This window comes from Lepisma saccharinum, chromosome 16 (genome assembly GCF_977018435.1).
Source record: "Lepisma saccharinum chromosome 16, izLepSacc3.1, whole genome shotgun sequence".
NCBI classification, from domain to species: Eukaryota; Metazoa; Arthropoda; class Insecta; order Zygentoma; family Lepismatidae; genus Lepisma; species Lepisma saccharinum.
Genome location: NC_139244.1, coordinates 5042765 through 5058011, shown reverse-complemented (window position 1 = coordinate 5058011; position 15247 = coordinate 5042765). Strand labels below are relative to the sequence as shown.

The 15247-nt window shown below is 38.7% G+C and overlaps 1 long non-coding RNA gene across 1 annotated transcript in view; it reads left to right on the top strand.

The window, feature by feature from the left end:
* LOC145999865 (uncharacterized) overlaps positions 1-15247 on the top strand; it is a 320014-nt gene that overhangs the window by 92658 nt on the left and 212109 nt on the right. The gene's annotated exons all lie outside the window — the stretch shown is intronic.

Genomic DNA, 15247 nt, shown 5'->3' with positions numbered 1-15247 from the left:
ACTGTTTCACGGAACACCAACTTCCTCGTAACTTCTTGTGAATCAATTTGGGAATAAAGATAACCCATGAATATTTCTTGGAATAAACTGAAACCATATGCTGTTTGTTTGCCGCCACTTTCTGATGAAATATATCGAGCTTCATGTACGTTTTCTTCTATGAATGACTGTAAATCTAATATACCGTATGTGCCGGCGCATAAGACGCTCTCTTTACTGTAAATGTAATGTACTTGTTATGACAATGTATAAGCAGGCAAGTTGTATCTTGGAACACAGAATTTTAAGGACGTTTTCCTGCTGTTAAGGGAAAAAGAAACTTGTGCTTTTGTTAAAAAAATAAAATAAAGATAAAGAACTTAGATTTAATTTTGAATGGTACAAAAGGAAACAATACTTGTGTCTGTTGTAATGAATTTAATTCACAATTATCGATATAGCATGATAGTTTACCTTTCCAGGTTTACCTGGCAACACTGAAACAAAACAAGCTCGTCATCCAAAATGGTGGCATCAGCGAAAGAAAAGGCTTATTATGTGCTAGAGTACGTAAAAACTTCATCGATAACCTTTGTTACTATGTACAGTGGGATCCATGAGTATTACCGTGCAAATTGTCCATCACCATGTTCGTGCACTTTATTTGACACAATAGGACCTTCAAGAATTAAAAGAAAACTCATAACAAGCTGTTGACAACTTCTGCATCAGCATACATAAAAATCCATTGTAGATTAGGCACACACAGGAGTGTGTAATAAAAATCATAAAAATCCATCTCTTAAAACACAGAGGATGTAAGATAAAAATTAATGAAAATAGTCATGGACAATTTGCATGGTTAATACTCACGGATTGCACTGTACAACAGATAAATGATCGTCGTTGAATGTCCGTAGAAATGTGTAATGCATGTACCAAGTAACTTGATGTGTTGACCTTTCATGTTATATTGATAATTGTGAATTACATTAATTACAGCCGTCGCAGGTATGGTTTCTTTTTGTACCATTAATTTTGAATTACCCTGTATATTAAACGCTTGCGTAACGTAGAATCATAGGTGTTAATGTCAAGACGTCCGTACCGATACCAGCCTATACTCCCGTAGACATCTTTAGGTGCAGATAATTTCACTAAACGACGTTTAATACGACAAAACCGAAATTTTGGGTCTTACGATAATTATCACAATTTCTATCCCTGCGCAATCCTCGATTTTCGCATGCAGTGAAGCACTTTTGCGACACTCACCTGGTCCCATAGGATCCTACGTAGTTTATGCGGGGAGGTCTAATTTCAGGGGCAGACATGCCGAATGAGGCCGGCCTCACGCACGTTGCTTTCTACTAGGGCGAATAGACTTTTCTGCAGCATCAATTTCCAGACGATGGAAACTCAATGCGAATTATCATAATACACTTTTATGTTGGTCTTAATTTGTCACTTTAATAATAATGTTTTATGCCTAAACATATATTACGGCGTTACTGTGTATTCTTGACACTTAGTATGCCTGATATCTGTAACATATAACCAGTGGCGGCAAATAAGGGTGGGCGAGGGGGCCAGTTGCCCCTCCCACTTTTTGCAACTTTTGCTCCCTTATCTACCATGGGAAAGTAAACTGTCCTTGCCCCTCACAGGTTTTGGAACCCAATCGCCAGCACTGAATATAACTGATATCTGAACACACCCAAATGTCAATTTGTGTTACGTAGTACAGTGGGATCCATGAGTATTACCGTGCAAATTGCCTATGACTATTTTCATTAACTTTTCTCTTACATCTTATGTGTTTTTAAGCGATGGATTTTTATGTATGCTTGGTGCATAAGTTGTCAACAGCTTGTTTTGAGTTCTCTTTTAATTCTTGAAGCTCTTGTTGGATAAAATAAAGTGCAAGAAATGGTGATGGACAATTTGCACGGTAATACTCATGGATCCCACTGTACACCAGAGGTTCCCAAACTTTTTCGTTTCAAGCCACCCTTAGTGTTTCAAAACTTTTCCTCGGCGCCCAAGTCAGAATCTAGTCCTATCTAACACTTGCAAGGCTCAGTTGGTGTGGTTAGGTTTCTTGCCTTAAGTTAGAAAATGAAAACATTTCAAATTCAGAAACATTTCATGTGTAAAAAGGGAACGATCTTACGTACAGACTAACAAGTAAGTGTCATTTCAGTGAAAATATTGGAACATTTCGCGGCGCCCTAAGGCACACTTCAGAAACCACTGTAGTACACCCTGGACTGCATTTTGCAGACTATCGAGGCTCTGGCGTCTGGAACCACCGCCAGTACCTCTATGAGACCCGTGTTGTGTGCTGTCCGTGTAAGTTTGTGATTGCCTGATATGATCCATATGTTTTATGTGACGTCACAACTTTAAAATATGTCACTGATATATTATACTTTTATGAAAGGACACGTAAATGTTGTGTTATTATATGTAATATTGCACCTTGTTTGTAATGTATATCTTTTGTTTAATGTGTATTGTATTTTATGCTCTATTATGAGTAGTTTAATGTATATTCATGTTTGCGAGAGTGCACTATATGAATTTGTATTTCTAAACATGTGTAGATGTCAGTTTTGTTGATGCTATCCTTTTGTAGATGGTGAGTGATTCATCTGTACTTGAATCTGTGTTCTCGAAAATAGTATAAAAGCGAGGATATCGCGTAAGAAATATCACACACTTTCGCCACGGATCGACGAAGCTTTTAAACTTAAAAGGAACTCCTCGGTGTTGTGCATACATCCTGGTATGGTAGTTCGGGGCGCAAGCTAGGCCTATGTGATCATAGGTACGCCGATAGCCCTGCAGTGATGCTATGCACAATACTGCAACCATTCTACGTTAGATAATAAAGCTAGCCTAAGGATTAATTTGGCATTAAAAGGCTATAGAGCAAATATTGGCTCAGTTATTATTGCATATCTCTTGGTGTGGTAGTTCGGGGCGCAAGCTAGGTCTATGTGATCATAGGCATGCCGATAGCCACGCATTGAGTTTATGCGTTTTAGTTGAGTCAATTAATCGACAAAGCGAAATCCTCGCCTTCGTCTGAAGTATATTCGCATTATAATTGCCATATATAAAGAATAAAACCTTTAGTTATCTACTGCAGCAATGTGGTTTTATTTCTGTGCTGTGAATATTGTCTTCGCCTAACACTATCCCTGTACCTGCGAGGAGTCTGTGTACTTCACCGAGTCTCATCGTTCACCGCTGATTATTATTAAGTTATTATTAATAAATATAACAATACGTTTAATAGTATAATAATACAGGCATTGAACGTATCATGTCACATAATTCATCTTATCACTCATCCTCATCTTCGCCATTAGCCAGAAGTGGCAGAAATGCGACGTAATATAAACTAGTTCGATCAAACATGTAGGTATTTTTTTTGGAACTCGGTGGTCAAATTTCTATCTGCTTTCTATCTGGCTACAGAAGTTCCAGGCTTCGAATCCCCGCATCGGTGTTCTTTGTGACCGTTGGAGTGAACGGAAGTTGGAGATAGTAAATTGGGGCCCCTCCTCAAACGTAGTCATAAGTACGCCACTGCTCTGTTCTTATTAATCTTGAGGTAGGCAAAGATTTTGGCTGGTTCATTCCGTTCCCTCCTTGGTCCTGCGTCTTTTCCGCAAACCAGAAAGCGAGACTGGATAACGCGACGCGGGCACCATCTATTGGCAGAATCTCGAAAGTCCTTCCCCCCTCCTCAGGCGCACTTTCCGATAGCAACGACATTCGGAAAAGAAGAACGCGGGCGACTTGCATCGTAAGAACGTTAATCGTTAATTACGGAATATTTACACCGGAAGAGCATGTTTTCTTCAGCTCCAATTTGTGCCATTCCATCTCCGGTGCTGTCCGATAGCAACATCTGGTGTGACGTTCGAAATATGCAAGGACAGGTTCCTTTCCGTCAGCTATAATTGGACTTCGGGAATCGTATCGATGAGAATGGGATGATTTTCTTCTTAAAGGTCTTAACAGTGCAATCACACCTCTTTCAACGTCTTCATTTTGTTTCTATTTCGTGGGAATCTTCTGGAACAAACGTGCACTAAATTAGTACAGTTGACATTCATGGGGATAACTTGCACGATAAGCAATTCCTTCTTTTGAACTTAGTTCGTCTTTGTATACAAACCAAGTGCGTTGTCGTTTTTTAAATAAAGTTGCACCTGCGTCGTAGACTCGCATCTCCCACTTGAGTTAAACATCCTTGTCAACGAAATGAAATGGATCGAAAACTTTCATCTGATGCATGTATAATTTGTGCGGATGTGATTTTTACTAGAGCCACCTAGCGGATGTTACGTAATGTTCTTAAGGCGAGGAGGGACAATTTCCCCTTGGTCTTTCTCGCTGGGGCAGCTGCTGATCACTGTTGCCAACTCGCTCTTTTGGAGCCAAATCTGGCTCTTTCGTGCACTCGTTTGACTGTGAACTGTGGCACCCGCCCTCTGCCCCACTATGATGCCACCACTGGCTCCGGCCCAAAAATACCAACTTTTGCCATGAGTGTACATTTTGCACGTGACGTGATATTCCTATAGCTATAGGCTGCGTCACCCACATTTTGTTTCCTCCCCATGAATTTTTATATATAGCGCTGTGGCTAAGATGAAGATGACAATTTTGTTATCCGGGAACCCTTTATTTTCGATTTCATATTAACATCATTGGATTATTGAGATGGGTGATGCCGCCAAATCTAAGCGGTGAAAACTAAGAAAGAATAAATTGCCATCACTTTAAAGCTAACGGTAATAGCAGCACCCCCACCCCTCTGACAACTAAAATTTCCCTAGTAGGCACTTTATGCAGCCTTCGTTAATCTAGCTCCTTGAAAGTCCTCTTTAGCTATATTAATGGTGAAATTTAGCTCTATTATGCACATCAGGTTTGGCAACACTGCCAGGATGGCCGTAGGAGGCAAGGAGAAATGCACTAGGCTTATGGGACCATTATTTTATTCGTTCTCTCGGGAATATCAAACATCCGACGACGTAGAAAAGTACATGGACGGAAAAAGGACACGTAGAACTATATCATAGCAGTAGGAAAAGTCTAAACTCCCATTTGATGAGCCGTAACTTGAAGTTGAAGTTGATGTCCCATAAGGAATACATGGGATTCGGTAAATACTAATTCATCATATTTTTCAAAAATCGTATAAGGCTTAATAATCAACTTAGGAAACCGCTTCCACTTGCCACATGGGGAGAAATTCATACTCTTCATTTCTGCCGGAGATCTTTCTAGTAGCATTGCTCATTCCGACGATATTGGAATAAATGCATGCCTGGTGCGTAATTGTCCCTCTTCGCCTTAAGGTAACCAGCTAGTCAATCGCATTTAAACCATCAATAATATATGAATATTTTTACTTTTAATGTATTTCTTCGTGTAGCAAACAACTGCAATACATTTTCAAATCTATATGTAAACTAATCTTACCAATTCCACCATAGGCGTATTCAACGGGGGACAAGAGGAAGCACTTGCCCCCTCTTAGAAAACGAGTTTTTTTAAATTTCATTTGGTTTATTCTGCTCTTTTACGTCGGAAAGTAAAATAAATATCATTCCATTTTCAAATAATTCAAATTTAACCCACGATTTCGAAATTTGTGTACACCTTGTCCTCCCTGGGAAAGTGTTGTTTGTTCCCCCCTTTGCAAAAAGTTTTCACCCCTTCCTCAGGGTAAAATATCTGGGTACCATGGACGTTCGGAGCATTGTTTCAAAGAGCGACAAACAAGGTTTTTTTTTCTTTTTACCGGGAGGGGAATCATCGAGGCACATTTTCCCCCGTAATTGCGGCATCCCCCCAAGAAACATCGCTTCAGTTTAAAGTTACCATGTTCCTGCAACGCCTTTCCAATAATTCACACATATTACTGTGACTGAAATGAAAGTATATGTGTGAAATATATTTTTGGGTCGACTTTCATTTTCCAGAAGGGAATACGGCTCCTTCTTGCCCCCCCTTCAGAACGTCCATTGGTAGGCCCATGAATTCCACCTTACTTGAATACTGAATAAAGAATTAAATAATAATTATAATCCATTTGGTCGACTGCTCTGCCATCTGGTGGAACATTCAAACTGAGATAATTTTGTTAGCTTTTTGTCGCTAGTTTTCATTCCATAATAATCTATGGTTCATTCTTTCCATTTAAGTTGTAGATTTTCAAATGTAAACTTGTCCGTGAAGTACATATCGTTTCTTGCTTTCAAACCTTGTTAACACATCTGAAAAATGTGGATCTTAGAGTATGTATCTTATTATCAATACATGAGAATACATTTTATGCAATAAATTTCCCGGGCAGGATACAGTCTACTCCATCACAAGGCTTTTCGTTCGTCATTCGGTCACTAAATCGCTTCGCATGAAAGATAGATTCGGTGTTTTTGCAACCAATGTTAATTTAATTTAAATATTAGTTCTATAAATGCCTTTAAAACGAGGAAAACACTATTATGTTCGTTGCCAAATACAGTAACGACTGAAAAATGACAAATCACCCGAAACAACTACCAGTGGAATAATATATACTTTGTGTCCTTTTTAAAAATCGTTTTGCGTTTTCTTTAGTTAGTAATGCGTATTTATTTGAAATTAAATGGAACAGATCGTGAAGAGACTGTTATATTAGCAAGTTAGATACACACGTTCGTTTCGAATTTTTCATAGTAAATTTTGAATAAAATGCAAATAACCGTTTATACTTAGTTACTTTCTGAAAAAAATCATTTAAATATTTCGAGAGAATGAATGTCAAATGTCCTTCCAATCGTTTACTTGTTTAGAAACATATACCCCCTTAGACGAAGTGACGTCACTTTCTTAAACTTTGTTATTAATCATCTTGCACTTATTTTAATCTGCTGCGCAACCGGACATCTTGAATTTAATTCGCAGATGTTTTGTTCTGTTTACCACCTCATGTATTTCGCAAGACTTAAACCTACATACCTCACAGTGACGTCATTTGTCTCCAACCAGTTCTCGTTCGCAGCTCCTGATTGACTCACCTGCATGTATGCGTCTCGACGGTGTCCCAGGCGTCCGTGGAGATAGAGAAAAGTCCAGGATTGGAAATTCACCTCGCCACAGTCTGCAGATAGAAGAAGAAGAGGCGGGCAAGAGATAAAAGAAAGGAAGCAACATCCATGTCAAATAAAGGTCTCGACCACGCAGGGCAGAAGACAATTATACTTTTCAAGTTGGCTGACATTTTCCTGCCAGAAGGAACTTGGAGGAACTTTTCTCGCCGCGTCCGTTGGGAGAAGCAGGGGAGGAAACTATCTTTGCCTTCATCATTATTTTTAAACAAGACGCTTCGATCGATAACTCGAACCGCAAAACCGTGGCCGAATGGACCAGGTTAGATATCACTGCCTCGCATTGCTTGTAAATATGATGGCCACCAAAGGTGTATAGTATCTATCAACAAAAATACATTGAAACTGTACATAACACTGCACTGACGTTACGTGTTCGCCATAAGTATGGGCATCGCCAAGAATTTCCGTTAAAGTCAAGGATCAGGTCATTTATAATTGATTAATTGATTAGAATTGATTACGTAATAATTAATAGTATTGTATAATTGGGTAACTTTTTTATTTACTAGAAACGGCAATTGAGCGCATATCTGGCACCACTGTTTTTTCCTTTATTTTCATATTTCGAATCAGTAATGTACCGACATTGATAGCCATTCTCATAATTTGTTGTAACCTTTACGTCACTCAATCTAGAAAAATCTTTTAAAGTTTTAGTCACCAACTTTCTTGTTCAACTTCCATACAAAATTTCCGTTTATGGAATTTTGAAAATCTTCTCGTGGAATGAGTTTATCATTTGATAATTGTTAGAGAAATTATTTTCTTTGTACATTTTACAATCTACTTTTCGATTAAACTTTTACTTTCCTTAAGATATACTGCTGAAATTTCTTTTAATTTTATTATCATGCAATATAACCAACTTTTGTTTAGCGATTTCAATCTCTGGGCGATTCCCTTGGTTCGTTATGACACTGATGTCCGTAAGTGCCAAAGCCAGCAACCTATGATGACGTTAATATTCACTTAATCAACATTTCAATATCTCACCCTCAAACAGCAGGATGTGGTGGACGAATCTAGACTGTTATTTGGTGTATTTGTGGTCCAGTTGTAGAATTATTACAGAATATCTTTGGCATTTTTCTTCGTGAAAATTCATATGTTCAGTAAGTGTTCGAATTTCAGATAGTGTACAGAGGGAAATATTTAAGACTTTTCCCTTTCCATATATTTATAAGTGGCATGGTTCACCTAATAACAGTAATTCATATTTTTTGTTTCACAGTAGCGACAAACGAACACTATTTCAAGCTTTCTTCTTTTAAAGCAAATAAGTCTCCGTGGTTAGTAAGAAAATGTGAGATACAGAAGGGAGGTAATTCCTTGAATACTTCAAGCTTGTATACTAGTTTCAGTGTAGGCCTATTTATGCTAGTTTGAAGAAGTATACATGTGTGAATACTCTTTAGTGAGTATTTAAGCTTTACGTAATACGTATAATTGCATATATTGGGGGTAATTTCTACACCAGTAATAACAATTATTTCCTTATTGGAGTTTGTCTTTCTTCTCGGCTTTGACATTAATGCACAAAGTTTCACGTCAGCACCAGCTCTCACGGAAGATGATTCAGAATATAAAGTCTCGATGTTCTAAATAATAATAATTCATACACAGTGGGATGCGTAAGTATTACCAAGCAAATTGTACATTTTCCACTATGTTTTAGCCAATAAGAGCTTGAAGAATTGAAACAAAACTTCAGACAAGCAGTTCACAACTTCTGCACCAGAGGATGTTATAGTCCATTGCTTAAAAACACGTACACCCTGTTCCAGCTATCTCTGGAGGCGGCGAACGAAAAATAAGTCTCTGCGCAAGAAGTGACACGAGACGGCTCCACTAATGAACAAGTGAGAGGGAACTCTATTGCCTGGAGGGGGAGGGGGGCTGCAGTTAACAGCCTTCCCAGGAGCATGTACTGCTTGGCCCTGCCCACTCAATTTCCTTCTCTTCTCTGACGTTATGCGCCAGAGATACCTGAGACAGGGTAGAGGAAGCAAGTGAAAAATTAACGAAAATAGTCGATGGACAAATTGCCGAACAATACTTGTGCATCCCACTCTGATTCAATGCAGAGACTTTCTACAGACTTCATAATTCGTGTCTGCACCATTTTTTTATCTTCCCTGGCTATATTCAAACAAGATGCTTGGCTTTAGTTATGAATCCATATTTTCCGTCTGGTGTTACATATCTGTGAATACCTTGTATCACGGTAGAAGTTTCTTTCCTTCATTTCATCTGAACAGTGAAATAATTTACATAAAATATTGTCGAAAGAACAGTCGTGATAATAATTAAACCAAGCTGGTTTGCTCTTTAAAAACAAAAATCCATTGGAAAATTGCAAATTTCAAAATAATAGGTCAGAGTATTCTTAAATTTAGTAATAAGTAAATAAAAATCAGTGTTAAAGGTAAGGTAGAATTTGTAGAGGTCAGTTTATAGTCCAGTTTTTGCGTTCTGCAATTTTCGTGTGACGTAGGTTGAATGAACTAAACTTTGCACGATATGTTGTAGTTAGGCTTTTCAAGGATAGTTTAACGTAAGCGAGCAAACGTGGTAAATTAATTGCACAAAAATGTTTAAATTATAATACTTTATTCTTCAGAAAATCAAGGACTTCTGTGACGTCTTCTAATTCTGTTCGTTGAATGTCCTGCACAGACGCATCTGTATAAATTCCGCCTGAGAGACAACTGAAATCAAACGTTTCTGGGATTTTTCACTTGCTATACACACACTTTGCGACATGTACGTCGAGGAACACGCTATTAAAATAGTTCCTGTTTCTGCCAGAGCGGCGCCACTGAACGCCTGCGTGTAGACAGAATACCAAAGTCTCGGAGTATTCTTAAGTAAGACAAGTTTAGTCAGTCATGCAATTGAACTCCCTGACATGAATATGAACATGTTCTATTCTCCTGAAAAGTAGAAAGCGTGGCCTTTGCTTAGTTCCGTGATAATCTTCCTGTAGCTTTTGACAATACTTTTCTTTAATTAGGCGATTCTGTCTTGTTCGAAGGAGATAATTTCCCCTGAGAAGCAAGGAAGAAATAATTGTTATTCTCTTGTTTTTCTCTTCATTTATTTCTCGTCGTCTTCTTCTTTCTGTTGTACAGGAATGTGCATTTCTTTCTCAGAAATGACATGTTTGAACTTCTTAGTACTTGGCAACTGTGTAATCTATGTGAAACTTACCGCTTTTTCTGAATCGTTAAAAAATGACTGAAAGAACTTTATTCGATGTTCGACTATAACGTTTGAAGCTTTTTATGTACTGTGAAAGTGCTTTCCACGTTATTTTTGCAGAGTATGCTAACTGTGAGCACTATTGTTTGGATGATCCTTTTAAAGTCAATTAAGACACTAAAAAGTCTCAACATATTAACGCTTACTGTAGCAACCGCCCAGAAAGCTGCTATTTTCTATTAGTGCTGCTATTTCACTAACAGAGAAATTCAATCTTTGAGTAACGATTGGTAAGAGGGATGTACACTGTATAGGGTGAGGCAAAAGTCAGGTTACATATAGGAAAACAAATACGTGTATTCAAACATACACATGATTGATATGTAATGGTTACAGGTACAGTACATGCTTCAATTCGACTCTCCTAATTGCGTAAGAGGTCTGCTAGTATGGCGGCATTGATTTGGGAGATGGGTTCTGTGATCTTTACTTCGATGTGGTCCAGGTTCTTAATTTCCTTAACATACACGATGGCCTTTACGTATCCCCCGCAATGATGTAGGTCTGGCGACCGTGGTGGCCATTCACCTATGTAACCTGACTTTTTCCTCATCAAGTATATCCAAAATAAATCATTTCCCCTTGCATTGCACTGTGCTGTGAAAGCTCATAGGAGGTGTGGCCTCACACATTCTCGATCTCTGCCATAGTGGAGGTATAGTGTAATACACGTTCCAGCCTCCTTTATCGCCGAAGGTATCCATTGATTAAAGGATGGGTGAATTCCAGAACCGCTGTACACAAGACATTAACTGGAAAATTCTTACATCAGATTCGAACCCATGTTTTTTCCATAGCTAAAGTTGAAATTATTTAAGTTGATGTGAAGTACAAGATACCAACCACAAGAGTTTTACACTTAAACCTAGTATTTTTTTAGTGTGTAAGTAACATTGGCTTAGAAGTGCATTAAATCTATAAGATAGTCAAATCAGTGGATCAGTTTCAGTACTGGACCTCACCGATGGCCTAGTGGTAACGTCGCCGCCTTGTAATCAAGGTGTCCTGGGTTCGATACCCAGTGGAGGCACATTGCACAGTGGTTCCGATCCCACTTTAAAAGTAGGCCCAGTCCCGATTAGCCTATCTGTGCATAAAGTGGACTTAAAAACCCAAACATTTGCCGTACTGGCCACTTTCTCATGCATTATGGTCGACACCTATATTCACACTTTTTTTGTATTTATTGTTAATGAACATTGCAATTGCTCTTTCCATTTCTTAACCAAGCCGATCTCCGTGGCGAAGTGGTTAGCACAGCGTCTCTGGTTTGAATCCCGGCCTTGCCATGGGTGTTCTTTGTGAGTGCCCCTTCATCAATTTCATCATATCAACAGTCATCCTCATCTTCGCGATTTTCCAAAAGTGGCAGAATAGCGAAGTAAAATAAAGCAAATCAGTCAAAGTAAGTTTAGTGGTCTCGCCGCCCAAGGTTGTGTGTTTGAGTCCAGGACATGGGTAATTTCATCAATTTCAACTAATCGTTGCGAGTAACCTACTACAATCGTTGTAAATAGACGTTAAAGAACTAGATGTATCAGAACGGAATGAATGTTAACAAAGCAAGAATACATTAGCGATATTAACACACGCGAAGACAAGAAGATGATTCCTCTTGCCTTAAGAAACACACGTACACACACCAATTCGAAACCTTAGCTGGCAGCACTGTTCGGAGCGTGCGCGAAAGTGGCGGACACAGCTTGGCAACCCTGCATCTGGTCATTCTCTCAATAAAAATCGATCGCCCTTCGTCTGTGCTCGTCGAATGACCACTTCCCTGGGAGAGGAGGAAGAAGAAAGAGAAAAAAAAGCTGCCTTCATAACAAAGTTGGGAGAAGTTCGGATAGATGCACGTCTCCTGTGGAATACATGAAAAGAAGCAAGAGATGGAGAAAAAAAAAAGGAAGGAAAAAGAAACACTCCGCAAAGAAAACACACACACACTAACATTTCTACCTTCTGGATTACATAGCAATGTTTTCTACTCGGGTTTTGATCGCCACAGAATAACTGAATGAAATAAAAATTCTTCTTCTTCCTTTGTTCCTGCTATTCCCTGAAGAACGTATCGCATTATCCTGGTCCAAGTTTCCTCTTTCTCTCGCCCCTGGGTGGGGGAGCTAGCTGCCTGCCTTCTTCGGGGATAGCCAAGAGATTTCAACGCCAGACCCTCTTTTATTAAAACGCTCTGCAGGATATTCTAGACTTGCCCCGGTCTTTGAACTTTTGACCTGGCTCCGAGCAAAGTCTTTACAAGAGGCAACCTATGTAAACCTAACCTTTTCAATAGCATTCGTTATGAGGCTTCTTGCATGGCACGGAAACTTAGGAGAGTGTAAATACAGCCACGAGCCACAAGATACAGTAGAATGTGTAAATAATACCACCTAAATTGTCACTATTTTAATTTTCCCTTGCAATCTGTGTGTTTTTTTAACTAATGAAATTGCACCGAGGATGGTTCAGAAGTTGTCAGCGAGTTCCTTGGTGTTTTAACTGAACCATTGAAACTTTTGACCTGTCTCGCAAAGCGAATAACCATGACAATTTGTTTGGTTGGTTAATATCTTTGAATTAGAATACATTATCAGCACCAATTGTAATAATTCTTAATTTCTAACCAAGGCTTTCACATACAGGTGGAAGAATTGGTAGAACTGAGTGAACATTGGTCGAAAAGGAATGAGGTCAGAACTTTAGATGTGTAGTTTAATGAAATACGAGTATAGATTAGAAAATAGCCCAAGAATGTTTCTGATTTAGGTGGGAGTGTACAAAATTCGATTGAATGTTTTCTAAGACTTATATACATACACACACGAGCGCGCGTATATAATGTGAAAAATAGAGGTTATTGCATGTTTGAAACTCGCACAGTTGATCGCCACTTTTATCAGAAACAATTTTGTAGTGGGATCCATAAGTATTGCTCAGCAAATTGTCCACGACTATTTTCGTTGGTTTTTATCTTTATCCTACGCATTTTTAAGGAGTGTATTTTTACGTATACTGGTTCAGAGGTTGTAAGCAGACTGTTTGGTGTCGGTTCTTGAAGCTCTCATTGCATAAAACAAAGGGAGTAAATTTGGTGATGGACAATTTGCTTGGTAATACTTATGGATCCCACTGTACTTGGAATAAGAGAACACTAATCGTATTTTTTTTCCAATTTGAGATTTTTTTCAAGATCGTTATATTTGTATGAGTCTGTGAAGGCTTAAAAAAATTGATGTAGCTGGTAGAGCTGGAGAACGCTTTCAGCATTTAAAAGTTTCAAACGTCCAGGTGTCAAATGTAATGTTTAATATTGTATAGCTTTAAATACCTGGAAATTTCCGCGTGTGTGTGTCATAAGGATGTTCGAACCAAGTTACAACGACAATTTGTTGGGATCTGCTACAAACTCAGATGAAGTACCAAAACAATTTAACTTCTAATAAGAAGTAGCAAACAATCGTTGCCGACTTCCGTCGCGGAGTGGTTAGCACAGCGCGCTACGACGCCAAGGGTCTCGGGTTCGAATCCCGACTTGGGGATGGGCGTCTTTGTGTGTGTTCCTTCAATGGTTTGGCTTGGTTTATTTCACTTCGCCTTTCTGCCACCTTTGGGTAATCGTGAAGATGAGGATGTGTGAAGTGATGAAATTGATGAAAGAACCAAATCATCAATCAAAACAAACAAGCGTTGATATTCCTCCTTTTCTCCGCTTCCTATAACATCATTTTCGTATTTTCTTTCAACGACCCTCTTGCGTTAATTGAGAGTATACATGAGACTAGATTTTATTTCTTCTTTTCGGAGAATCTTGTCCAAGTATCTTGAACTAATAGACATAAATTATGCAAGAAAAGAACAGTAATCGAGAAACTTTTGCTGGTAGCTTAAAAACAGGAAGTGTTTGTTGATAACAAAACATGAGAAAGCAAAGGAAAACCGCCATGTTGTTCTGAAACCCCCGACGTTCGAAGTTGTGCCACTGAAGCCACAAGTGTATGGCAATTAAGTTCCCGGGACAGCTGGTTAATCTTCGGGGCAAAAGCACACACGCACGTAGGCTTTGCTTGATTTTAAAAACAAATGCCGATCACGCACGTCATATCCATAACAGGTTGAACACAAATGCTCGCACGGCCTTCCCGAAAGGATGATCGTGGCTTCTTTGCTGCTAAAGCCCGAAGCTAGATCTTGACTTCATTCAGAAATACCAGCACCGCCCAAGCGAGCACTCCCAAGACCATCTTGAGGTTCAGGCCACAGCGCTCAGTCAAGACGTCATCATCTGGAGGCGATCGTCTTAACGCTGTAAACTCCTTGTCGTAATTTTACCGTAGATAATTAAGGTATATTTATTTCTCTTATGAAGTTAAATTTTGACATTTACCCTCCCGACGAATATAGTTAGAAGAAAAATTTATAATATTGAATATTTACACCAAAATTTTCATTCAAGAAGTCACTATGGCCACCACAAAAATTCCTACCATAGCACAAAGAAAGAGTTGAAAACCGTTAGAAACTTCCTGGCGGAAAAATTTAAACATTGTATATCTTTGAAAAATATTATCGGGAATATTGGTCAGCTACAGTAAAACTCGTAACCGCTTTTGCATGAACTTTTGTATGTAAAATCAATTGATTAAATAAAACAACAAACATGTTAGGTTGACCGTAAACTTTCGAAGTTACCTAATCAATTAAATTGTCTTTAAGTTTACCCAAAATTAATCAACCAGATAATGCAGATATTCTGTGTAGCTATACAATCTCAATACAAAACCTTAATTTCTATATTCTTGCAGCAAAAGCGAAAGAAATTGGTACAA